Here is a 26,658-nt window from a genome sequence, read left to right on the forward strand (position 1 = left end):
CATTTTACTCAGTAATACGAAAGTGCAATTAGATATTACAATAATTATATTGTTTCCTTTACAGTGTATAAAGTTATAAAGCAAAACAAGAATAAAATACTTCATCTTTTTGTATTACGTGTTTGCGTGCAAACATTCCCTCTTGCCCAGATGCACACAAAATTTCTTGCCCGTGTGATTGTCAATGTCTGTTTTACCAAGTCAGGAGGCAGAAGGGAAGCAGCAGGTCTGTAGGGCAAGAGCATCAAACCCCAGTATGTGCGATGGATGGACTTGAGGGCTTTCCCTTCCTGATAGCTCTGATCCGCTCCAGCAGACTGAAAGGCCCTTAGCAGGTAGAGTGTGTTAGGCAAGTCCTGGAGTGCATCTCCCTGTTTCCCTTGTGTGCTCCAGGACTTCTCCATGGTTTGAATCAGAACATGGTTGATGAGAGCGGTTGGGATGTGCAGGGGCAAACACTTTGGGAACTGAAGTACCAATGTAGACACGTCTGCTCACATGCTCACTTCTGCCAAACAGCATGTCCTAGAAGCAGGTTTGTTTTTTCAGGTGAGGGATGAAAGTATGAGAGAGGTTGAGGTTCTGTTTATGAAAGCCCATAATGCTTTTATGAAGTTAACTTATATTTGCTCTTGGGTTTTCTTTTCCTCCAGCGGAATATTCATGTGTCCTTTGAAAATAATTGGTCTGGTCATCATTAACATCAGTGAGGATATCATTTAAGTAAACACCCAAGTACTATGGTTGCAAGAAAAGTTCAAGCTTTTCCTGAGCGTTTGAGGACAGAGTCAGTGCCATGTGTTCCCCTTAGATGTGTTTCAGGCTTCTGGCTTCATTAGAAGTAGTATCATCAGTAGGAGGAGCTATGTCTTCACTATCTCCCTTCACGTTCTCTGTTTTTTTCTCTCAGTGTTTTTTCTCTCATCTTTAAGGAGTTTGTCCTTTCAGTTTATTGAGCTAAGTTCACAAAACAAATCTCGTTATTCTCGCACTGTGTATGTTTAATTCCTGAATCTCTTTCCATTTAGGATTGTATGAACTGGGCCAGGAAAACAAGGCAGAATATCTGGAAAAGCTATTTAAAGATGGTGGAAAATCTTACAGTTTCTCGTCTGATGCTAGGCTGAATTTGTTGTAGAAGTTCAGTGATTAAGTCACACCAGGTGCTGTGCTACACATGCAGAAGGGTAGCTTGGCACCAATGCAGCAGGGCTGCCCTCTTGCATTCCTTCAGCAGCTGGGCCAACATCACTGCGTCAAAATAACTCGGTGCTTCTGCTCAGCCTTCTCTAATCACCTCACTTAGATCCAGGCTTCTGAAAGAGCGCTCGGAAAAAATGATGTAGCTTAAGAATTTTTCTAAATAAATAAAGAATTTGGGAGAGTTCTGCTCTGTGTCTCTGGGACAGGGACTCAGGGGGACAGCTCGGGATGTTTGGAAGGTTTGTTTGATCTTGCTCTATCTTATGCTGTTTATATGGCACTGCTCTGGAGTGGGACATGGCCAAGAGTTCTCTTACCTGCAAGAGCTCCTTAGGTGGCCAAGGGAGCGAGTGTTACCTCTGTGATGTATGCTGTCGTGTCTGAGAGTCTCCTCGCTTTGGTAACCTGAATGGCAAAGGTTTCTATCATAGCTGGTGTCAAAATGCTGGTGGAGCTCAGTGTTGGAGCACCTTTCTCATAGTGTTGACTGTTTGTATGAGACTTTTTCCTCGATTATATAAAATATGTGCAACTGTTTGCAGTAAATGATTAACTGTGTACTATGTGAACTTTGGAACGTTATTGGTCTCTAATGCTGCAGCAGAATGCTGAGATGTGTATAAAAAGCTACAATAATTGTTAGAATATTCACCTTTTCATGCACGAGGAGACTTATATTCGTGCAATTAAGGAAGCTTAATATCTTTGTAGACTCCTGAATTTTTCAGGGAAAAACAGTAAGTGGCCAAGCATGTTTTGGGTGTAGAAATATTTTACACAGAGTTTAAATGATACCATTTTCCTATGGAATGAGATACAGGCAGGTAGCTTGTATTTTCCCTTCTATATATTTTAAATTACAAGGTACCTAGGTGGGCAGTGATGCATTTTCCTGTTGTTACTGAGGTATAACCTGAGCTGACAGCTCCTCTTAACAACTGGACATAATAGTCCTAAATGGGGTGACTGCTACCTGCCTGTGCTGGGTCCTTCTGTTCAGCTGGCATTTTGCCCACCTAGAAATTGCTCAATAAAACTTGAGTAAAATATATGGGCACAGAGTGATCTTTTTAAAACCCCTACCAACTACCTTCCTTATTTTACCTCCAACATTTACTGTTGTTCATTGACTCAATAATATTATCTGTATAGTTAAAGGTAGGGAACAAAATGAATTGACTTTTCTCAGTTGTAAAGAAGAATGATCGAGCTAATTTTCAAATAGGTGTGTAAGGTGAAAGAATAGTATGCAAATTTTAATCTGAACTTGAAGTGTAATAGTCACATAGCTAGACACAGTCACTTATGAACCAATAATGTAGATAGAAGGGGGAAAAATTACTGAGTTTTGAGAATGTCACATGAGCTGTACATGCAGGCCTTGCTCAGTTAAAAGAAGGCAAACCAAGACCAAACAACTCTTAACTCCTTTTGGCTTCAGTAAATATTGTGTGGGGTGTAAATGCACGTTTCCAGTGCAAAGCCATGGGTAGTGCTGTATATTTCAGTATACGCTGGTAAGCATGACCACTCAACCCATTTTCTTCCACTTGGTTATAGGGGTACCGAAAACCTGGAATATGGTGGGTTTTTCCCCTTTTCCATTTCTAGATTTAGATTTTGATGGGAAAAAGACTCATGACTGGACTCGCTTTTGCCAGGTACATCCAAGCAAGATTAGTTGGCTCGTACTCAAAGGGAGCATAAGGACAAGAGCAGTTCAGCACAGCTGGGTGTGGGAGCGGGAAGCCAAAGCCTGGAAATAGCCATTAGCCCGGTCCTGGCAGGCGAGAGCACGGATCAGATGACTCCCAGGCAGGGTGGGAGGGTGCTGCAGCATCTTTGTAGCGTGACATTGGAGAAACCTTGAGCTGATCTTATTTTCTTTGCCAAAAAGTGATTTATTAAAAGCAGGATATTTTTTTTTTTTGTACTTTTGTGTTGCAGTTTCTTGAGATTCAGTGAGGAAAGTCTTGTGATTGAAACAAAGGAACTTTAATCTGTATCCTGAATACATCCGTTTGATAGTCAGTTTGGGGGGGGGGGGGAAGTGGTGTGGTGTGGTAGAGGAGATAATTAGAGGAAAAACTAATTAAGTTTAATGCCTTGTATTTTTTGATGATTTTACTTTGGAAAAAAATGTATAATAAATACTCTTCCCTGCTACCCTCTTCTCTCTGGCTCTCCTCTCCTTCATTTCAAAGATGCAAGTATTTTATGAGAGGAGATTTTTGAATCTATTTTTTTTAATTCTTTGAGATAATTCTCAATATTGATCTTTTCTACCAATCCACTGGACTCTAATCTTTTTGACTACAAGTTTTGATTAGAGCATACAGATATATGAAAGGCATGGACTATATTTAAGCAACAGACCCCAGCTTAATTTTCTTTGCATCTCACTCTCTTACAAGTTTCCAGTATCTTTTAAATACCAGGAATTCATTTGAGAGAATGGGAATTCCCAGTACCTGATCTGTGCCTCTGGGTACACACTGGAGCCTGGTGCCTGGGGTTTAGACAGCAAGTGCATGGCAAAGTGAAGAGATTCCTTCTGTCTCTGCAAAGCACCGCTGTCATTTTGGCATCATGGAAGAGCACTGGAGTACCGAAGCAGGCAGTTCAGTATGAAAAAAAAAAATGTGGAGAGATTTGCCATTTTCCATGATGATTTAAAAGCTGCAAAGGCGTGATAAAAATCGTAATGATAGTACTTTGTGTTTAAACTGTAGTTTCACTGTTAAAGTTGAAAGGGAGAATTTTCTTGTTCCCTACCAATTTGGTTCCAAACTTGATGTGTCTCCAGCCCAGGTGCATCTGTAGTCCCATGGGAGACAGGTGTCGATGTTTTTTAGGGGTAGGAGAATAAAAATTGATAATAATAAAAAACCAAAACATCATTCCCCACAAAACCCCTCAAACAACCAAAACCCCTCAAACCCCAGCAAGATAGTCCATTACATGGTGTAAGATGTTTACATGGGAAAGTAGTGAAAAGCATGAAAGCTCATCAGCTCCTTTATTCTTATCTGGTTGGGCCAGAGAAGTGGAGAATTTTCCCTTTTCCCTCTGAATGCAGGGAGGCTTGTCTGAGTGTGAGCCCTGCTCGCCCCTTCTGCCCGGGACTTCCACTGTGTTTGGCCTGTTCTGCTGCTCGTGGGTCACTCCCATGGCCTTGTTTGGTTGCTTGGGTTTATTTTTCCTTCTGCTTTAATTGGAATTCAAAATCTACTTGTGGAGTTGAGGGTGTGTAGCATTTATATGTTAGTTTAAAATTACAGCACGTTCTTTTTCTCCCTCCCCCTAGCTAGATCCCTCCGTAATTGTAAGAAGGACAGATTATCAAGAGCTTTTCCAGGCACAGTAATTTTGTCAAGAAGGGCATCACTTTGCTCCTATTCAAAAATCTGTTTACGCAACTTTTAACATCATATATTCACTTGGGAATTAGCCTAGTAAGAGAAATAAAATCGCAACAATTTTTGTGGAGGTCTACTAAGGATGGAAGAGTTAATTATTGTTTCAATAGTAGTGAATATTTTACATTTATAATATTTTATTGACAATTTACAAAGAAATCAGCCTGGAAGTAAGGTAATCTTATAAGTCTGCTTAGAAATTTAAAGTCAGTATTCCAGGAAACGTGCTATATGAGCACACTACCACTCATCCACAACACAGAACTTTAAAATAGATGCTTGTGTTTTACATTCCTGTCTCTTATTACTGAATAATTAACACACAGACACAGTGCACCTCATATAAAGATTTTTGTAGGCTATAGAGAGTCACTACCAATTCTGGTTGGACTACATACGTGGGCTTTTTATTTGAGTGGTGACATGTCTGTTCAAATGCAGCTTCTTTGGAGCACAGTGGGGTTGAACAGTGGGCTGGATGATGGACATCAAGTCTGGGAGAAGATAGATATTAGATATAGACAGTAAACAAACAGAAAACATAATGTTGTTTTTGGGTGGAGTATGGCACCGTTCTCTCTTTCTAAGTTTATGTACCCATGCCATTGAGTTCACTGCCAAACTTGGAGAAATGTCTGGATGGTAGCACAGGTCTTGCTGTTTATTTGAATTGGGATAATGTTAGCTTTGGCCAGTGGACTTTACACAGAATCACACATAGCCTGTCTGTGTTAGCATTAAACTAGAGCTGCTGTTGTCTGTCATGCCAACAGTACTAATCCAGAATAAAATCCATTTCACATATGTCTTTCTGTCTGACCTAACCGAGGCTTGAGCTCCAGCAGTAATCTGATGGCATGTAGGTTCAGCATCCATAAACATGTGTGAACATAACTTGGGTGTCCGCTTTGGATGAGGTCTGCTTGTGTTATCCTTGGTTTACAGACTATGCAAAGGAAAAATGTAGAAGATTGATCTCTGAGAAGCAGAGGAAGGTTGGAAATAGGAGCTTTGTCCTTGAGGGCTCGTGTCTGCATGAGCTGTAGTTTATCTTCATCTGTACTATGTCCAACAATCCAGTGTGATGAAATCATAAGAGGTATTGGTGGTCTGGGAGGTGGGAAAGATTTTTGTGTTAAGAGAACCATAATTAGTCTCATTTTATATCCATATCTTATGCTTTCAATTTTAATAATTTTTGCACACTTTATCAATGAGTTCTTTGAAGGCTTTGAGTACTGTTGGATTAGAGACAAGTGTAATGGAAAATAATGATTATTATTAATATTCACTAGTGAGATAAGACAGGGTAGGTGAAAATGTGTTGGGGGAGTTGACCGTGTTAACTATCATCAGTAAGTTGGGGAATTAAAAAGAAAACCTATAAACATTTGTATATTTTTTTGGTCATTGTTACTGTTCCAGTGGAATAGGAAAGGGACACTGAATTCTTTAGGGCTGTTGCAAAGGGGAATTAAAAAGACTGAGTCTGCCACACCAGTTATTTTCACAGAGGAGAGTGTGGAGGTGCCAGGAGAGAGCTGGCTGTGACCTGGCTGAGGGTTATAGTTACAGCACCTTAAAGGTAATGGTCTGGTCATGGGTTTAGCCGGAGGGGTGCTTTCCCAGAAGAGGGAATTACATCTGGGAACAGCCCCTGACAGCTTAGTTGGCTGGTCCTAATGCAATGTAGTAATGGAGTCACTATAATTCCTGAGGAATTTAAATTCTGCTGTATTTAATCTTTCGTTGTTATTGATACCACTATTTTGAGCAGCCTAGACTGATTATTTCCTAGTATAGTTTAGTATATTTGGTTTAATTTATTATTTACATTTTAGCGTATTTGATTTAGTCTTTTATTTAAAGTAGAAACCAACATGTAAAATAGGATGCGGTTCAACAAGAGGCTCTTAGTTCCTAGTTCATCACGGGCTCAGGGGTCTGTTCTTCCAGGTGTTAGATAATACCTCAGCTTGTGGCTGAGGAAGGCATTGTGGACCGCCTTAGACCCACGTTCTCTTTTCCTCTCCAGTGTTTACTTGTTCCCCTGAACTTTCTACTTTTGACCTTTTTTCTTCTTTTGTGTAAGTCAGACTTTTCCTAGATCCTTGATTTGAGGGGATGGGCAGGGATGTAAAGCTGCCTGTGTATCTGGCTTGACAAACCTAAGGTAAAATTAATGAACAGTTGAACTGGGAAATAAAATAAATGTATGTTCGGGTGGTTCTTTTTCTTTTCCAGTACATGGGAAGTCTGACACAAACAACCTTCAGTCAGCACACTATTTGCTATTACTTATGTCGAGATTTAAAGGGAAACCCAAAAGAAAGAAGGAATATGAGAAAAGTATAAATCAGGATTTTTTTATTTTTTTTTCAATCCAGATACTAATGTCTGTTAAAACATGCACCACACTGGGGCAGCAGTCAGCAAGCATAGGTTGTCTGAGCTCCAGCCTCATGTCAGGAGAGTTAAGTATTTGGCATTCTGGAGGAGACCGGCAATTGGTTTTGAATGCCTTTGTGTGGTTTCTTTTCAGACAAATTCAGTTATGGACATCTTCTGATTAGGTTGAAGTAGGAGTTGCTAACTGCTTGGGTTGATGTGTATGAAGAGGAAAAAAGGTTAAAGAAATGTATTACCAACTGATGCTCCTGTCAGCATCCCTGTCTCTCTCATATTTTGAAAAGCAAGTTGTGAATATGCACGTAGTAAATTAGCCATGTCTGCTTATCTACCGATGGCACTTACATGTTTTAAATTCTCCCTTTCCCCCCATCTTTGGATATTTGAAGTAAAAACGGTAATTTTCTCACTATAACCTGTGGTTTGAAAGCAGTTACGGGCATTACAGGCTACATTTGTTTTGACCTTTCCCCCCAGGTTCATATTGCTTTCATGAAAGCAAAATCTTTCTCTTGGTGGCAGCTGTGGGCTTCTGTGCCATTGAATGTTTAGAGCAAATGGGGTAGGCGCCTGGTAGGCAGTTAATGCACTGCAGGCTCCAGAGCAGTCCAGAGGCTCCTTCCATTCCTTTGGCTCTTCATCAAGTCCCAAACCTCACTGACAAAGGGCCAGGGTATCAGTAGAGTGTTGGGTCTGTTATTTTTCAATTGTTTTAAAACAACAGCACTAACGTTCTGCTAGCCTAACTGGTGAAGTATTTATTTATTTGAGATGAATCAATTATTTTGATCTTTTTATAACTGATTTTAATGGAGTAAAGGAGATGCTGTTTCCCAAACAAGAAGCAACAGCAGATCGCAATTCTTCACAGTGTAGTAGATACCTTAATACAAGAAAGACTTCAATAATATTTAAATTACTTAAATAATTGTACGAGAAAAATAAAAGTCTTAGGTTAAGTATTTTGCAGCATATACTTTCTGGCTTAAACATGCAAACCCAGGCTCTTGAGCACGCTGCCTGGGATTTACTTGTGAATCGATAGAGTTCTTGATGTACTTAATGACTGATTCAGGTTTGGGTCCTTATATTTTAAGAAATTTTTATCCTCTGTAGGTCGAATGAGTTAATTTAAAATATTGTTGACAAATCCCATTAAGGTGATGATTTTGTTATAATCTGTGATCATTCATTTTTGAAACGCCCTGATTATCCCTGATGTTTTCTCAGCTGATGGATTCGGTCATGCAGTGGAAGGAAATATGTCTGATAAAGGAATGAAAATGCGTAAGAATCTGAAAATTCATGTGTACAGTTAAGTATGCTTGGAGTGTCTGAGGAAGGAATACCAGTCTCTTTTGAGTGATAAAGCTCTACTGAGTCTACTGATAACCAGAGGCAAAGTAATTTAATCCTCTTTTTTGGAGAGGCAGCACTGCACTTGCTCTCTGCCATCCTGGTTCTGGTACCTTTGCACATTCTTCTGTTGTGCGTGATGTGCGTGGCAGTGTGTATCTCTGACCTGAAAAGGTGACTTCTGGCCCAGGCCTGCCATGTTGAGGAGACAGACAACTTCCTATTTCCATATATAAAGATCTGATTTTTGTACGTACACGTGTACGTGGCAAGGAGCCAGTAACAAGTCTGACCTAGTAGAACTGAAGCATCTGGTTATAATATTATGGAGAAAAATGCAGCACAAACATGAGGAAAAATGTAGTAATATAGATAAACTAATTAATCCCTCCATGTCTTGGTAAGAGGCCCAACTTGTTGGCAATAAATCTTGGGGTTCTTTTCAAGGTGGAATTTCTTTTGAGCTGTCAGCTTGTATGTGTGTCTGAAAAAACCTATCTATTAGATTGGCATATTGAATGGGTTTTAGCCTCAAAATACTGAGTAGTGGTCTTACCAGATGTGGTGCTGAAAATGGAATAAAGGTTATACTGAAGTCAATAAAAATATGCATAGAAACATCAGTAAGGTTAGTATTTTATCCGAAAGTACGTAACACAATTGGCTACTGGAAGGTGATGCAGCTTGTTCTGTCTATTAAAAATTGTTCAAATATTATATTATTCTGTAACTTATGAAAATCTTTCAATAATTAGGGATAAATTATCCATTCCTGTTTTGTTTTTTCTTCCTCAAGTAATTACAGAGATAATTTAAAGATGCTTTTTCAGTCCAGTGGCTACATATATTGACCGCTGATTTTTATTCATCTGTGTGTACTCTGTGGGTACTTGTGTGTATGTAAAATATATACAGGTGCATAGGTATGTGTATGTATTTTTTAAATATGTGCAGGGTTTGGGCTCAACTTTAACATTCAGCTCCGTAGTTTAGGTACACATACCTGAGCTATTTGCACAAATATATTTATTTTTATAGGCCTACCTGCATATCAACCTGCTTTATTTTGTATGTGTTGAGCCCTTAAAAACCATGTTATAATAATGCTGGGAAGAAATCTTCCTCACTGCTTCAAAACCAGGACCGTCAGTAAACTGCAGTTAGGTTCAAATGGCCAAGGTATTTATTCTTCCTGTGAAATGTAACTGTTTTTCCAGTGAGAAAAAAATCAGACAGAAAAATGCCTCTGCCCATAAAAAGATGATACAATATTTTAATCTTTAATTTTCTCCTTCTTTAAGTCTTAAGTGGTGACCTGCAGACTGTCTGATGAACTATGAAGAGGGTGTAGAAGTAGTGTACTGTGTAATTTTTTTTTTCCTTTGAGTTTTATATATTGGAAGTGGGGTTGTGTGTGAAGGGTCTGGGGTTAATGTGTATTTTCAGGTTGTGGTGGTTTAAAGGAGGGATTGGTAGAGATTAGTGAGGAAAGGATGAAGAGGTGCATGGATGGTTTAATGTTATTTTTAAAACTACTGACTCGTTAAGGGAAAGTCTTTGTTTCCTTAATCCGTCAATTAAATGTTTTCATTGTTTGTGTGGAGATTCACCAGCAGCAGGTAGGAAGTGCCAGATAACGAACACATCCTCATCTAAATAAGTTTATAGGCAATTATTTATTGAGTATGGCCCTGACTGAAGCCTTATATCCAGCTCCTGTTGCAAACAGGAGCTCTGTTCCAGTGCTCTGCAACTGGAAGATCCTGTAGAAATTTGAGATATGCAGAGAGGTATTTCAAAGTCCTGGTATTTCTGAGACCAGAGCAAAGGCTGCTATTTAAACCAGTAAAAGAATATTCTTACTGAATGTCCTCCTGTTCATTGCATTGCTCTTAAAATAAAAGTCTTAGAAATAAATCCGAAGTCCAGCAAGATCCTCTGTAAATTTCCTTTATTTTTTGAGAGTTTTGTCAGAGGATCGTCACTGTCTATTTTTGAAATTCATTGTCTGTTGCCAGTGATGTTTTTATTTTTTTAAACAAGGTTAGCAGTTCTGTGTCTGGGGCTCTCTAGGTGATTTCATAGCTTGCTTTCTGCAGCGTAGCTCAGCAGATAGTAGCAACATTTCATGCAGTCAGTCCTTTCTTTCCCCTCCACTAAATTATGAGGTTTGTGTGTGTTGGATTTAACTATTTTGCCACACAAACCCTCCAGGATTCTGTGCATATTGAAGTGATACTAAATGTTGATAATTTAGGAAAAGAAGTCTGTCTGCTGTATTTTTATATTGGAGCTTCTTAAGAAAAAATAATTTTGTAACTATGTTTGCAGGATTTCTTCAAGCATTTTTCCTCATATTTTTAGGAGCCCATATCTTTCATATGCTCTCTCTCTTTTTCTCTCTCATGCTCTTGCATTCGCTCTCACATACCATTTAAATTTCTATGGGCTTCCTGACATTAACATATGGTGCTCCAAGGCTCTTTAGCTGGTACAAGCTCAACAGAAAATTCTGTGGTAGACTTGTTTGTGTTTGTATTTGAGAAATGTTGGCTGAAGAGACCTAGACTTTAGTCCTTTACCTGCATGAAGTAATATTTTACTCTGAGTACTTCCATTGCAATTAGTAGGACATCTTCTAGAGAAAGAAATGACCAAGATTACCAGAATCTTGTAGCAGCATCTTCCCAAGAATTTTTTTTCCCCTGGTGTGCTCTGTCTATCGTAGCAGTTTCTTAAGTCTTCTGATCAAAATCTCCTCTTTCTTTGAGAGAGGGAGGCAAGATACCAGGACAAGAACTGATCTGCTCTTGAAGATGCCTGTCTGCTCAAGGGAAAGTTTTTAAAACACCTAACTTCAGTGTTACTGCTCAGTTCTGCTTCATGGATTTGTTACTGTTATTGCTTAATAAAAAGGAGGTGAAGAAATATCTCATAAGAATCTTTTTTGAAAACACATCAGAGATGTGTTTTATATTTTCTGGAATTTCCTGTCTGCCAATGACAATACACAACCAAAAGCATGTTTTGGTTATACTGTTTATAATAGGTAATTAAAATAAGGATTGGAGTTTTCAGCTCTGGAATTTTATAGCTTGTATTTGGAAACATGAAATGACTGTGTTTTTGAGTAATTACCTTTAAGTTTATTATTTTTTTCTAAGGGAACTGTAAATGCCATCTTTTGAGGGAATTGGGCAGGTCTGCAAAGGCTGATTTTGCCATCCTTGCCCGTGTTTCAGTATCTGACCAGTATCCAGGGTGCTTTGTGCACATAGAGGAGTCTGATGAAAAAGAATGGTGTGTTCTATTTCCATTTCAGTTCTGCTTTTTTCCTTTGTGCTAGTTTTTCCTACTAAGCTACTGGGGAAATGGACAGTGCAGTTATTGTACCTATGCCAAAGGTATCTGGAGTACTGGCCGTGCAATCTGGAGGAAGGGGGAGGGGGGAGAATAGACACTTTCAGACTTCCCAGGGGCAGGATTGCAAGTTACCAACTGAAAACTCATGGATTGACCTCTGAGCGATTCAGAACCGATCTCAAAACACCTATCCACAATTCCCAAGCATCTTCCAGTCTGTCCCATGGACGAGCACATGGTTCCACACGATTGCTCCCCAGGAAAAGATTTCTGCCCACTTAATCCTGGTTTGTGTCACTGCTAATTGCTGGCAACGCTCCTGCCCTATGGAAGCCAGTCGGTGCGTTGAGGATGCTTCTTACAGCAGCGAGTTGATGTGAGCACTTCTTTAATGGGGAGGTTATCTTATTTAATGCCCTTATGTTTCATTAAAAGACTTCAGATAATCTGAAATGCAGAAATATGCTCCATTAGGTAAATGGTGAGTTTGTGACCTTTGTGTGGCTCGGTTCTCTAGTCTTAGTTATTCCAGGCACGTTAATAGGCTTGCAGGGCTGTATACCTCTGAATTTGAATTGCATTTGAAAATTTTCATGTTAATAAATTTGGCTTGTGAATAAGTGAGGACAAATGTTAGGACTTGCATTTCAAGGTTAGATGTAGTAGTGTTTTTACTATGAGTTTTGCCGAGGGCAACATTATTACGGTTTTTTACAACTTCCAAAATGGATGCATAAATGTAAGTATATGGATGGTCCCTTGGTTATTTGTATATATTTGTTTTTTAAGAAAGTGTTTCCTGGCTGTCTTTAAAAAGCATAAACTTCAGGTAGTTTAAAGATGTGCCTAGTTTTAAGTTAAATAAAAAATGTTATGGTACATTTAGTTGTGTAAATACTGATCTGGCAACTAGCAAGACATTAGCAGCAGTAAGAGGGATAGGCAGCACTTCAGAAGTGGCTTGTGCCACGCGTGGTTCCCGAGCCCATGTCACGGAGGCACGTCCCTGGTCTTCATTGCTGAAGATGTTGGCCTTGTTCTGGTCTCCTACCAGTCAGAAAATGGGTGTTACACGTGGATCTGATTCAACGGGGGTAAAACCCGCAGAGAATAAATATTGCTTCCGAGAGCAGAGAGTTTTCTGAGGCCTACGAGATGAGACAGTATTCTGCTTAGCTGATAAATTGCAGTGTAGCAGGAAGGATGCTACAATGAGTATTGATTTCTTCTGTGCATAGAACTCATTTTGCTCCAGCTTGTGAATTGCCTTCATGAGCTGACAATCCATTAAGGATCACTTTGTGTGTCTCTTCCTTCATTATTGCTTCTTCTACTGCTTTCTGCTTTACTGCCTTTAAAATACATTGTCAAGGCAAAAATAAAATAGGTAAAGGAGAAACTCTAATAGGAGCAAAGCAATTTGGCTCTTGGTAAATTACTTTACTGCAAAAAATATTTTAGTAGGAGACTATCTACAAAGACAATTTCAAGGAGCTAAACATATTATATTGAAATTATTTTATAGTAGGGTAACTCAACTAATGATTGTAATTGTCACAAAATACACCTTTTATTGTAAGGTTATTATTTTTTGAAGTCTGAGGACCTAAAATTCCAGTTTTATGTGGACATAATTTAGTCTTGTCCGTTCTGCGTGGGCAGTCAGCGCCTCATGTACTGAATATGTGCCAATAATACCTTCACAGATGAAATGCTTGGGTTTGTTTGTGTCCAGGAGGGCTACTGCTTCTTCTTATCCTGAGTAAACAGGGCAACGCTATATTTCTCTATGTTAATTTGTTTGCTTTTTCAAGGAAGTAGACAAGGTCAGTGACACAAGTGCGTTAGTAATAAAAATGTAGTTTTTTGCAAGAAAACTTGGTATTTTCCTTAATCACATAATTGCATTGATTAGGTTTGCACGTTTCCATTGTAGGGAGGGTTGGGATTTAAAATTTCTAGATAAGGTTATCAATTATAAGACTAGCAAATTAAGAGGACCACTGTGCTCCATTATGGAAGAAAATTTATTATTTTTGTCACCACGAAAATGTTTTAAGTTGTAATAACCTCCCATGTGTCTTTCTTTTGTATCCTTTTCCTGTAATTTTGTTTGGTATTAGGCAAGCTTTATCCTCCCACAAGTCTCCTTCTATTACCAGTCTCTTAACCTTAGGGATGGATATTGACTGTCTGCATAGTGATTTGTGATCTAGTGGTGGAGAGCTCTACCGAGAGCTGAACTGCGTTTTTAGGAAACAGATGTTTAGGAAACAACAGATGTTGCTCCTCAAAGCTGCTTTAAAAACCACAACTGAAATGTCTTCTGGCACTGGCTATCAACATTCAGTTTAATGTAGTTAGTCATACAAGCAGGGTGGCTTTCACATTGCAGGATTTTTCTTTTTTTCCGCGCTTGGACATTTGTGTGATAATCTGATTCATCTGACTCCTGCAGCTTCTGGCAGGTCCTGAGTTCTCCTGCCAGGAACCTTAGCTTTGGTTCCTGCCAGGAGATCTCTGGTAGACAATGACCTCATTAATCGCATCTCCTGGCTCTCTCGGTGCAGTGAGGCTTAGCTATTTCTACCCGAGAGTGACTGCAAATGCATTAAGCAGAGTTGTTTTCTACAAGCAGTTGGCCAGACTCGTGATACTTCCTTACACTTGCGATTTTAGCATTGGCTGGCCTGTAGTATTATCTTCCCATGCTTGTTTTTCATTGCCTCTGATCAGTGATCTGAGGAGTAATGTTCTAGTTGCTATGTGTTTTAAAAAATAGTTATTATTGAGGTCATTAAGCACCTTTTGGAAACTTGACTCTTTCCTTGGAGAAGACCATGGCAAGGATGTAGAAGTAAAATGAATGTCTTTTTTCTTTAAAATACATGGTGCCATGGGGTGCTCTGTGTACCTTCAGCCCCATCTCAAGAGTGGAGAAAGGATGAATTGGATAAGGCTGATCAGTTCCAAGGTGGTATTTTCTGGAACAAACTTTAAATCATCTTTCCAGTATGTCATATACATGAATTTGGGATTATTAGTAGACATGGAAGTGAATAAAATTGGTAAACCCTCCCTGAACCACCTGTGCTAAATCAGGAGAATTTTAGTTTGGTGAATTATTTTAATTGCAATTGATTTCTCAACTTCTTTAAAACATCCTAAGTTCTTTTTTGTTGTAAACCATGCTATCCTCCTGATGGGATTAAACATTGTAATTACTGGACTATGGGAGTGGCTATAACTATATCCATGTGGATCCTTTGAAAATAAAATTTTTTTAAAAAAAATACATAGAAGACAATTTCAGAGCTTGGATACTCTGTATAAACTCAGCAGCATATTTTTTTCTATATTTCCATTGACCTGATTTTGTTGTTGGGTCATTGTCAGGTTTTAAGGGTTTTTTTTTCCTCCTTAACACCTTTTTTCCTTCTTGTTGTTATTCTTTTTTTTTTAATGAGGAGGGGCTTTAATTTGTTTGGGGACTTTGTTTTCTTTTGGTTTTGCATGAGATTTGGGTTTTATTGGTGTGTACTACAGCGTTCACTTTTTTTTATTTGTTTAGGGTCAAATCCTTGGCCATGTACATGGAGCATCAAGAGACACAGAAATAAGAGGTTTGTGCCATTTCTGCATACCATTGAGTGTCAGGGGGGCTGGAGGCATCTGCTCCATGCTCAGGTACTATGACAGCAGACACCTAATGAATTTATTCTTATCCTCTATGGTGGTCACTCAAGCAGTCAGGCAGGGAGCTGGCATTAATGTTGTCTGTAATTTGCTTTAAATCCTCTTGAGAATTCTGCAAAGGATGGTGAAGCAGCCACTCATTCTCTCTCTTTCCGTCTTCAGCTTCCCTCAGCCCTAAGCCCTCTGGTGTTTTACCCAGATGTGCTGGATGGTGGAGACCAAACCGTGGCCAGTTCTGCAACATTGTCGTTATGAGTACAGAGCTTTTGAAGTCATTTTTCACCTTTGTTTTCCTCCTCGTTATATGTTAAATATAATAGTTTGTACTATATATGTGTATCTTTTGCAGCACCTCAGGAATGCATCATTTGGTGTGGCTTTGGGGAACTGGATAATCTCAGTGTTCATACTGGAGGTTTTACTCTGAGCCAAGTGAAGTGGCAAATCCCAGGGTTCCTGCTAGAGGCATTAATCTGCCATGGGTAGATTGAAAATTGGGTTTCAGTTTAAGATAGGAGTGAGATAGTTTGGATTTTATGCATGTAGTACACAATTGTTTTAAGTAATAATAATTTAAAAAAGAGAAGAACTGTAAGCTCGACGCATGAGTACAAAAACTCTACAGTAAGCGTAACACCAGAAGAAAAGAATCCATGGAGGAACGTACTTTGCAAAATGCTCGGGAAAACTTTGCAGTCCAGCTGAGCTTTACCAAGATTTTTGGTAACAAGAAAAGTAGTCATCTTGTACTTCTTCACAATGAATAAAAGCTTTCTCAGTGAAAAGGCAAGTTGAACATCGCAAGGCTTTTCTGTTCGGGCTCTTACAAGCCGTACCCAAACGTTGGTGGAGGAGTGGCAGGAGGAATGGGAAAAAAGTATTTTTATTTTAAATGAAAAATGATTTTATCTTTTTACGTATGTTTTTTCATAGTGTATCACTTGTCACACACAAACTCTTCCCACCCATTTTGCCTCTGTACTTGTGTGCTGGGTACTAATGTTTCTTTCTCTGCTTACAGCAGAACTAATTTTAGTATTCAAACCATTAGTATGCTATCAGTTTAATTCAGTAGTACTTTTGGGTTTTTCTTAATGCCAACATTGTTGATTTTTAGACCAGCGCCTAAGCACATATTGCCTTATTTTCATAAATTCTGTGACGTTTATGATTTAGACCGTTCAAGTTGGTAACTCCTGGTAACTCTTACGTCAGTTCTTGTTCTTTCACAGTGCATTAGTTTAATAGCTGTTCTTTAAGATAATAAATAAACAAAAAATAATGTCTTTACAAGTGTTTTTTTACATAAAGTGGTTCATATCCCAGTTTTTACTGTTGCCAGCTATAAGTTTTCAAGGATTATGCAAAAAGAACAAATTAATAATGAAGTATCTGGTGATACATTTTTTTTCCTTACAGACATTAAAGCTCCTTAAGTTTTGGAATGACTGCTTTTGTTTTTAATATACTTTTGGCTAAAGAAAAATCGCTGCTGAAAGATAAAAGAAAAAAATAGTTTTAGTACTATGCTTGGATAAAGTAGGTCTGCTTTTGCTTTATATTTCTTGAAAATCTTTCTGAACGTTAGCTAGTCCTTAACAGCTCCTAACAGGCTCTTTTTAAGTTGGGAAAGACTTTGATGGTTGAGCGTGCCAATGGGTTGAACATTTCAAACTACTGTGTGTGGTGTTTTTTGACAGCTGTGGGAAGGGTTAGGAGAGAGATCTCCACATTACCGTTTGTTATGTACAAGACTAAACCCAACACGAAGCAGTGACTTTCCCCAGGCTGACCTTTGTATGCAAAACAGATAAGAAGCAGTATGGGCTTGAACCCCACAGAATTCCCATCACAAAGCAAAAAAGGGAGGTCTCTTACAAGGAAGAGAAGAGAAAGAAGCAGAGAGAAATCATATATAAAATATTTTTTGCCAAGGGAAAAAGTATTCTTCCCCCCCTGGTTTTAATGAAAAGAATACAACAGTCAGATGTTTGCAAGGAGGGCCAGTTGATGTGTATCGTTGTGTGTGAACTTGGTTATTGGCCAAGACAGAAGGATGCCCAGGGTGAGAGGAAGAAGGCAAATACCTGAAGCTTGTGTACGGTGGGTCCAGCCATGATAATTTTCTTGGTCTCGGTCCTTAGAGACTTAGGTCCATGTGATGCAGCCTGCCAGCACATGGTTGGGACAGGACATTCCTCGGCACAGTGCAGCTGTGGCCTGACAGCTTTGGGGTATGCTGACAGGCTTGAACAGTTTTCTAAATCTCACTTGTGCAGTTTTGATCTGTTAAATTTATTTTTGTGAGGTACGGTGTTAAGTTGTACAGTGTTGAGATATGTGTAACCAGTATGAATAAATAAAATCATTAACATGAAGTACACCTTTTTAAAACTCATTAGTTTGATCTGAATGTAATTTAATTTAATTGAGTTTGCCTTCAGTTTCTTTTTATACTAATAAGCTGATTGCCTTTGTTCATTTCTATACACTAGTGGTTTAAAATACTTTGAAGTATAAGTTGTTGCTGTAGTGTCACAATACTTGAGAGAGACTGTGAAATGTGCATAACTAAGAAAAACTTGAAATAATGTGAAAAAAATTGAGAAGGGCAGAGGAATTTTTTGGGAAAATTATTACTTGACTAATTTCCAGCAACAACATACCTAAAATAGCTAACTCTTCTAACCACAGTGGTTTGGACTGATTTAACTGTAAAGTAGAAGTTAATTCAAGTTAGTCTTACATTTTTACAGTAAAATATTTATAGTGGAATACTTTCTTTCATTCTGAAGTTCTTTGGAGTGTTTTAGGACTACACAGATAATTAAATCCCTTTTACCCGTTCATCAGCTAAGTCTATAAGGTGACAGTTGGATGTTGGGGATTAAGAAAACTACTTTTTTCATTGTTACTTGCTCATAAGTTACAATAACCTTATCACACCAAAAGCACCTATAATAGCTGTAAAGCTGATTTCATGATATGATGCTACTGAACTTTTTAGCAGGTCTTTTATGCTTTTTTATTCTGTCTTCGAATTAAAATGCTGTACTTGGTCATTAAGGCATATGGTCAGGTTTTATTCTGATACCATTCTTCTGATACTGGTGTTTAACATGACATATACATATGGGGACTGTGGTGTAATAGCCCAGAGTGGAAGAACATGCTAATATTTTAACAGCCCCCTATGGCTTTTGGCCATGTAAGGCTACTTTGTGCTTCAGTGAGGATTTTGGCTTTGATTTCTGTGGCTTAGTGACTTGATCTGGATGCAGCCGTGAATTTATCCTTGACCTTGAGCAGGGGAGTTCAAAAAAGCTTAGATGTGAACACAATTAATGGCCATCAAATATTCTGGACTGTACTCAGCTTCAGTTATCTGTGGAAAAAAGAAGAAGAGAAACATTTTATTCATTTATTTTATGTATTACTTTTTTTCTTACGTGTTTGGGAAAGTAAACTTTGTGGCACATTGATGTAAAGTTTAGTGGCACAGGACACCAATTTTTGTCTGTTGACTTAAGGAGTTGGTCCTATCCTATCTGCTGTGTACATTAAACATACTGCAATGATAATATTTTTCACAGTTAGGTTATGCATCTTTTAAAAAATATTAAATATACTGTAAAATAATTGAAGAAATTAGAAAGTTCTATAGCTGATTTTGGTCAACCAGAAGACTTAGCTGGAATCTGACGGACGACTTCTGTTAGTGTTCACATTTTGAATATCTATTACAAAAAAAATCTGCGTGATTGCAGATAATTATATACTGATAAGCATGAAGCATTTTTTCCCTCTATTTTTATTTCAGAGCTTAAAAAAATGATTTACAACGTTAAGAATAAAAATGCTAAATATATCTTAAAAAACAAGACTGAAATTGTGAGCATCTGAAAAATGATCCTTTTTGATTGGAAATGAGCTGAGATCTAGACAACTTTGGCTTTAGATTTATTTCCCTGGTGTTGTGGCACTAAATTGGCTCTGCAGAAAGTACTGTCATGGAGGAGTGTCTCCTGTGGAGCCTGAGTAGGGGGCTCCATTTCTGCAGCCTACTTACTACTCCTTAGCCCTTTCACCTCCTGGCCCCACCTCTCTGCAATGCCAGGTTGCTCGCCCCAGGCAAGTGGTGCCGTTCACCCCACATCTTCTCAAATTCATCGTTCATATGTACCCGTTGCCCACTGTTCCCCAGCAGGCTCTCTCTCGTTGCAGAGCTACTGGGCAGCAGAAGCTCCCTGGTCCATCCTGGTGTTCAGAGATGGCCCCTCACCTGTCTCGTGGAGGTAGGATGAAAGGGTGCGTTGGTCTTGGGTGTCCAGGGAGCCATCGTAGGAACAGTCAGCACTCCTGGGGGCAAGGTTCACTAGTCATGGTAAGTAAATCTGTTAGGTTTCTGTGAAGTTGTATATCTGTGGAGAATTTATAAATTATGTTGGACAAATGTATGTGTATCAGCACAACTTTTTTCTCCCAGACACCAGAGAAGTTTGAATTTTTTTTTTTTCCTTTTTTCTGAATGACTTCTTGTAAAATGTAGCTTTGATGAGCCTGTTTGGGGTGGGAAGTACCTATTTTGATGTTTTCAAAATATAAATGTTTTACTTGGAGTTGCAAAACAACTGTTAAAAATAGATGTTTGTAGTGTGCTAAGCTTTCCCGCCAAGGTGTGTTTCCCCCATCAGTCCCAGGTGACCCACTTCCCATCTGGGTAAACTAATTTTCTGATAATATGTCCAGACGTGCAGCTTCTCTGCATGTAAATAATCTGATGCAGCGTGTATCTAGGAGAGATGTTGGAGCTGCCGAACAAAGGGCAGCACCATTTCTCTAGAGAGACCCACCCGCAGAAGAGGACAGGGCTGGAAGGTGTTGGGAAACAGGAAGGTGCTTCATGATATTTCCTTAAACAATTTTAAAACTAAAGGCTTTAATTCTTTTTGTAGGCATTTCTGATCAATAGAAAGGAGTTATATTATGGTTTGGATGATCTGGTAGGTAGAGAGTTCATTTTCTGCTGCAAGACTTGATGTGGTGGTGAAGTCTCCAGTAGCTCTGCTGTACCTCCTAAGGGACAGCTGGATTTGATTCAGCTGTCCCACAGGTATGTTGCCTAGAGAGTTTTAGTTCATATTTTGCCAAATCTCTGATCTTTCTTCTCAGGCTGTGGCTTTTTTTTTTTTTTTTAATTATTGTTTCAGTAAGAGAATATAAAATTTACTTACTTTAGAAACAGTATGTAATAGCAAAGATGTTGAAACAACAGATTGTTGTAGATCCTTGTTCAAGCAGTCCAGATAATTTAATGAACAAAATCCTTGATAGAATATTTTACAGGGATTACAGCATCCTACCACTAATGAACAGACTCCTCGACTAAGTAAGTATTTAAGTTCTAATGAAACAAACTAAAAAGTATTAATTACTAAATTATAAAGCTGTGTTTTCACAGTTTGAATCTGTGTGATTTTGTTTTTAGATAAAGACTCCCTGCTAGTTTGGAGTTGTTTTGTTCTGCTTGAGATGATCATCAAATAATAGCTAATTCAATACAATGATCAATTCGGTTGCAGATTAGTGTGGTATTCAGCAGTAAAAATAAATATCCCAAAACTGTACATACCCAAAGCAGTCTTTAATTCTAATAGAAATTACACTGAATGTTTTACAAATTTGCATGACTTGTTTGCAGTCAAACCAAGATAATGAGATCTAAACAGCAGGATTTAGGCTTAGGCACAAATAACGCAGTGTCTCTAAATGCTTTAGGCTGCCTTACTTTAATGTATGAGCTCTTTTAAATGTTGCAACTCCAATCCCTGATAAACGGGATTTTATAAGTATGAAAAGAGCTTATAAAAGAAAGAACACTTAGTTTATTGTACTGGGTAAAGTCTTTTGGAGGTGATTACTTTCTCAATGAGACACTGTGTTCAGCACTCCCGTGGCACAGGCATCTGTCACTCAGTTGTCACCCCATAAACCTGACAATATAACACACACACACACACCCTCCTTCTGTGTGGATAAGTGTAGTCTTCAGGTTGATATACTCAGTGACATTTGTTTAAGTGACAGATGTTCATGTCTAGTAGCCCTCAATGGGGAGGTGACCTTGTTGTCTTAGTGGGAGTTCTGTGTCAAGTGCTTGTAATTATATGTACGCAGTGAATATATGCCTTTATGAAGGATTAAATAGATAACGATGTTTTTACACTTCAGATTGCTGTGTGGATAATGGAGAGGCTTGGAAAAAGATAGCAAAGTTTCAGGGTTTGATTCTAACCTGCCCTAAACAGAACAAGATTAACTCTGAACTCGGTAGATGTAAAAAAAACAGAACGACCCAAACCTGTGGAGGACGAATGGTGTAACAGGCTTGACTCAAATTTTTGAGCTTGTTCCTTTCTCCTGGATGGTGCAGATGTTACAGTTGGTCAAGCCTGGAGGATCCGTTTGCTGAGGAATGTCAATAAGTGCATGCACAGAGTGCAGGGAGAAGGCTTTTAGTCTGAAGAACTGAAATCTCCTAACATTTCTGTTGGGTCAGTCTCATTGGTAGTGCCTGGTGCTGTCCTTACCAGGCAGATGTTTAACTGTTTCCGCGTAGTTTAGTTAAGGAAAGATGATGGCAGTTTTTTCAGCAAGCTGGATTCTGCTTGGATCAGCTCTAGGATGAGTACATTCACTTGGGGCAAAATGCTGGTTCAAATGGTTGATTCTTCACTACCGTTGTCTTCGGTAGCCATACTGGTTTCTGCATGTACATTCTGAATTTGGTATTTGTTATTTGTCATTCCAGGTCTCCAGAACATTCTCTTTGGATAGGTAATGTCTACCTAACTCTTCCTTTCAGAGCATGACTGACCTTTGTTTAATAGCCCCAAGTGATTTATTTTCTGGCCCCCAGCCCCTTTATTAAACCTATGTCACCTGTAGTACCCAGAAAGTTCCGTGACAAACAGTCCTGCAAGGTACTTGCATATGGTCTCAAAACAGCTGCTTCAGGCTTCCGGTTTTGTCACATACTTACTCATTTTTCATAGGGAAAGAAACTAAACAGTCGTTTCCTTTTCACCTTCTCTATGTCATTTCAGAATATGCAAAACCATAAAGAAAATCCCTGCAGATACTTGGGATTACTGAGATGGATTTTTAATTAAAAATTCAGAGACAGCACCTTGAACATCTTGATCTTTTTATGTGAACTTCTTGCAGATTTTATTCCCAAGGGTCTTTGTAAAGTAGTATAAAAGATGAAACCTTTTGGTGTAAGTTATATTTGGCAATGATTTTTTTTTTATTATTTGTTTATTTTTATGGTGAATGCTTAGCTTCAGCGAAGTTTTGTGAATGAATTGGAGGTGTAGTACTGGAGTCCACATGCATACAGCGTGTTCCTTGTGTACAGCACGGATTGTTGGCTATTTCAGGAGTTACATTGCGCTAGAGAGAACCCTGGGTTTGGGGAGGTGTGACTGACTGCTTCAAGAATTCAGTGACTGCAGCGATGGCGCCTACGCATCAAAGCAAACAGATTTTTTTAATTAAAAAAGAAGGGCAACAGACAGTTCTGTAGGAATATGCTTGTGTTTACTACGTAAACATATAGCAAATGCGATAGTTGTGACTGCCATAAGGTTACACTTCCAAGGGGTAAAAAATAAAAATCAGTGTTTAACTGTCTGTTTGGGGGTGGGGTTATTTATTTGTGGTTTTTTTTTTTTTCTGTGTTTTTTGTTTTGTTTTTGTTGGACAATCTTTCTGTACTTTAATTTCTTTTATTATTATTATTATATTATTATATAATAATATTATTTTTATATATTATTATTATATATTTTATATATATTATTATATATATATAAATTTATATATATATATTATTATATATTTTATATATTATTATTATATAAATATATTATATAATAATATTATTATTATTCTTTAATTTCAGCCAACTGGGATTGACAGAGCACCTCTGAGGAATGATGGGAGGCTTAATGTATTAGCATTGAGCACTTGACGGGAAAGCTATTGAGGGAAGCAGTAACATACTGTTCAATTCTCAATGTACACTGTGAGCAATTCCAGTATTATTTTACTTGTTGCCACAGCTCACTTAAAGTCTGGGTTACAAGTCTCAGGCCATTTGCGTGTGAAAATTTGGCCTGCATTTGCAGTTTTGTTGTCTGAAGTCAGTTTTTGTAAGTAAAATTTTATGCATTTTTTGATAAACATTTTAGAGGCCCCAGCATAGTTTTTGGTGTTGCATTAAGCGTGTGGAAGTTGATGGCAGAGTCCAGCTTATCTTGCCTGTGTATTTCTTCACACTGATTCTTTCACTGTTTAGCTTAAAACCTCCTAATTTAGGATATTAAGTTCTCACATTTCTTTATTTCAGTACATGCTCATTTGTAGATTATATTAAGGAGCTTCCTAAACAGAGAAACAAAACTCCAAAAATCCTTTTTGCTACCACGACTGCGTGTCAGTACTGTTCATTTGCTTGAGGATGCGAAGTTTCTTTTGGTAGTCTTGAGGAATTTGCCCTGCTTTCCCAGGGTAAACCATTAAGAACAATTAAACAAAATAAAAATAAAGCCAAGTATCTGTACGTTTATTAAGAGTGTTTATGAAGTTTTGCCATGTAAGTTTCCTTACAGTTTTCTAAAATTTAAAGTGAGTGAATCTATTTTATGAAAACCAAAATTATTAAAACTAGTCTGAAAATAAGTCACTGATGCAATAGTTCTTGAAGATGCAGATTTTTAATTACTCCAGTTTATTTTTAAGGTATGTTTTAAGTGCACTGAAAACACGATAAAAATGTTTTCATTTTTATCTTGTATCTTGTCTAAAGTATTGTCTAAAGCATCTTGTATGAAGTCAGCACTATTTTTAAAGACCTTTTAGTTCAAACTTCTTTTGATGGATTCTCATCCTTTTAGTTAGGAGCCTGCATCCGGCAAGCACAATATCTTAATGAATTTTCTTCATTACAGAAAAATGACTCCTTAGTGATCTGCACGTTTCTTTATTAGCAGGGACTGTGGCAAATTCTGCACATTCCTGTGTATTTTAACTTATTGCAGGGACCTGATCAATGTCGTGGTCTGTGTATGAGTTTCAACCCAAACTGTTTTCTCACTGGAGTTGTTTTTTTTTATCTTTAAGCCGGGTGTGTTCACATCACAGGAGTCATCAGCCAGGTGCCGGGGTTTTGACTGGTGTAAATGTATCTTGTTACTTGATTTATAGTGAGAGGGAGAAAGCGGTCTCTGTCCTGCGTAACTTCACAGAAAAAGAGAACCTAACTGAGTCCTTATTCCTGAAAATCTCTGGCATAATTCTGCTGCTTAAGTTTCTCTTGTTTTCTAGTCAGAGTGACCATCTTGTTTTCCATCTGTTGCTTCTTTTCTGTTTTATGATAAAGGTGCAATATCTGCATTTCTGGACCATTTTTAACTCTAATTTTCTATCTGCACATCACTGTTCCCGGTTTTAGTATGATAAAATGCTACCTCTACCGTTGGCATGCTAAAAACTTCTCTGTAGCAACTAAGAGAACAGCAGCATTACGAAGCTTCAGAAAGCCTTCATATGAACAGCACATTTAGGCTGGACTCACTTCTGTATTTGGTTGTCCTTGTTGTGTTTCTTCTGCATTTCACACACTTAAGTACGGCAATCCTTCTAGATACTAATTATGTCAGGTATGTGAAGGCTGTTTTTTCATGGCAGGTGACTCTGCAGAGCCTTAAGAATTTGCAAAGCTTGTCAACTTCTGTGAATGTTAAATGTCAATAGGAATGATAGTAAGGCAGCTCTCAGAAAGAAGATGTGCATACATATCTTTTAGAGATTTTGAGTCTGGTGAGTTTTTTTAATAACATATGCTTGAGATATTTGAATATTTTAGTTTCCTGTACTTCACATGGAGAATTCTGGTTTAGCTATGGGCTTTTGTATATGTAGTTATAAAAGAAGAAAGTACAGTGTAGGTAATCCATCAAAAAGGTAATGTCTAAGTTTTGTTTGACTATTTTTTATCTGTTCAAGGACATAAAAATAGGAAAATGGTGTTTTCATTACTGTAATCTAACTCATTTGCTGAGTTCCCTCTTCACTGCTTCACCTGCTTGCATTACAGAAGCAAAGACACTGGGTTGTGGTCAACGACCTGTTCAGAGCTGTGCCATGGGAAGGGAGGGACATTATTGCTAGCATTTAATACCAAATCTTCAAAATAATCACCCTCACGGATTTATTTTCTGAAAATGGATCTTTTCAATCAAATACTTGTATTTGGATTATTTTCAAATGGTTCCTAAAATCTTTGGATAGATGCCATTTGCTCACTCTTGTCATTTTTAATTTCTTTCTGTTTTCTCTTAACATGGCATGACTTTTTTTATTTTGACTCCCCTCCCCCAGCTATGACCAGCTGTGACAAATTATTTTTTCAACAGCCCTATGCGGTTTTTGGCAGACCTTTTCTACAGTCGATGTACCTGAGGGGATTGCTGCTACATCTGTCATGGGATTGTGCTGCTCATGGCATACATGAGTACTTATTTCTCAGGGCATTTTTATTTTTTCCATTTGAATACCAATACAGGTCTTTGTTACAGTTTTCTTAAGATGTGTTTGAGTCTTCAACAGCATCACAAGCTATGCCAAGGTGACTCTCTTACCACTCAACCTGACAAAACAGACTGCAAGCATTCCCCGAGTTACTGGTTTAAGCTGCTGCCAGTACAATGGCTCTGGTGGTTACTGTGCCACAGCAATGGTGCTTTTGTTGAATGGTTGCAAATATGGCAATATAATACAGTACAGCACATAATGTAATCTGGAAATTCAGGCTACAAAGACCGTACCCCTAATCCCACTCTGTAGTATGCTGTCTGCAGAATGCAGAATGATGCAGGGATCCAAAAGAGAATATACCCTATGCATCCACCTTCCCTAGGCATGTTCTGTTATTTTTTGCTTGTGTAGTGGGTTTCTGTGGCAAGGTTTTGGTAGTATGTGTGTGTGTGGGCTACAGGGTGGCTTCTGTAAGAAGCTACCAGAAGCTTCCCCCATGTTCAATAGAGCTAATGCCACCAGCTCCCAGAGGGACCCACTGCTGGCCAAGGCTGAGCCTATCAGTGATGGTGATAGCGCCTCTGGGATAACACAATTAAGAAGTGGGGGA

At 38.4% G+C, this 26,658-nt stretch overlaps 1 protein-coding gene across 16 annotated transcripts in view; it reads left to right on the forward strand.

The window, feature by feature from the left end:
• ZNF804A (zinc finger protein 804A) overlaps positions 1-26,658 on the forward strand; it is a 228,827-nt gene that overhangs the window by 20,150 nt on the left and 182,019 nt on the right. Inside the window, exon 1 of one of the 16 annotated variants that reach the window (XR_013929998.1) lies at positions 1-15,437. This exon is cut by the window's left edge and continues 17,010 nt beyond it. The exons of the other annotated variants lie outside the window; for them this stretch is intronic. The gene's annotated coding sequence lies outside the window, so the exon portion shown is untranslated. The remainder of the gene's footprint in view (positions 15,438-26,658) is intronic. 16 annotated transcript variants of the gene reach the window in all.

The sequence above is a fragment of the Falco punctatus genome (assembly GCF_963210335.1).
Source record: "Falco punctatus genome assembly, chromosome: 8".
Taxonomy (NCBI): domain Eukaryota; kingdom Metazoa; phylum Chordata; class Aves; order Falconiformes; family Falconidae; genus Falco; species Falco punctatus.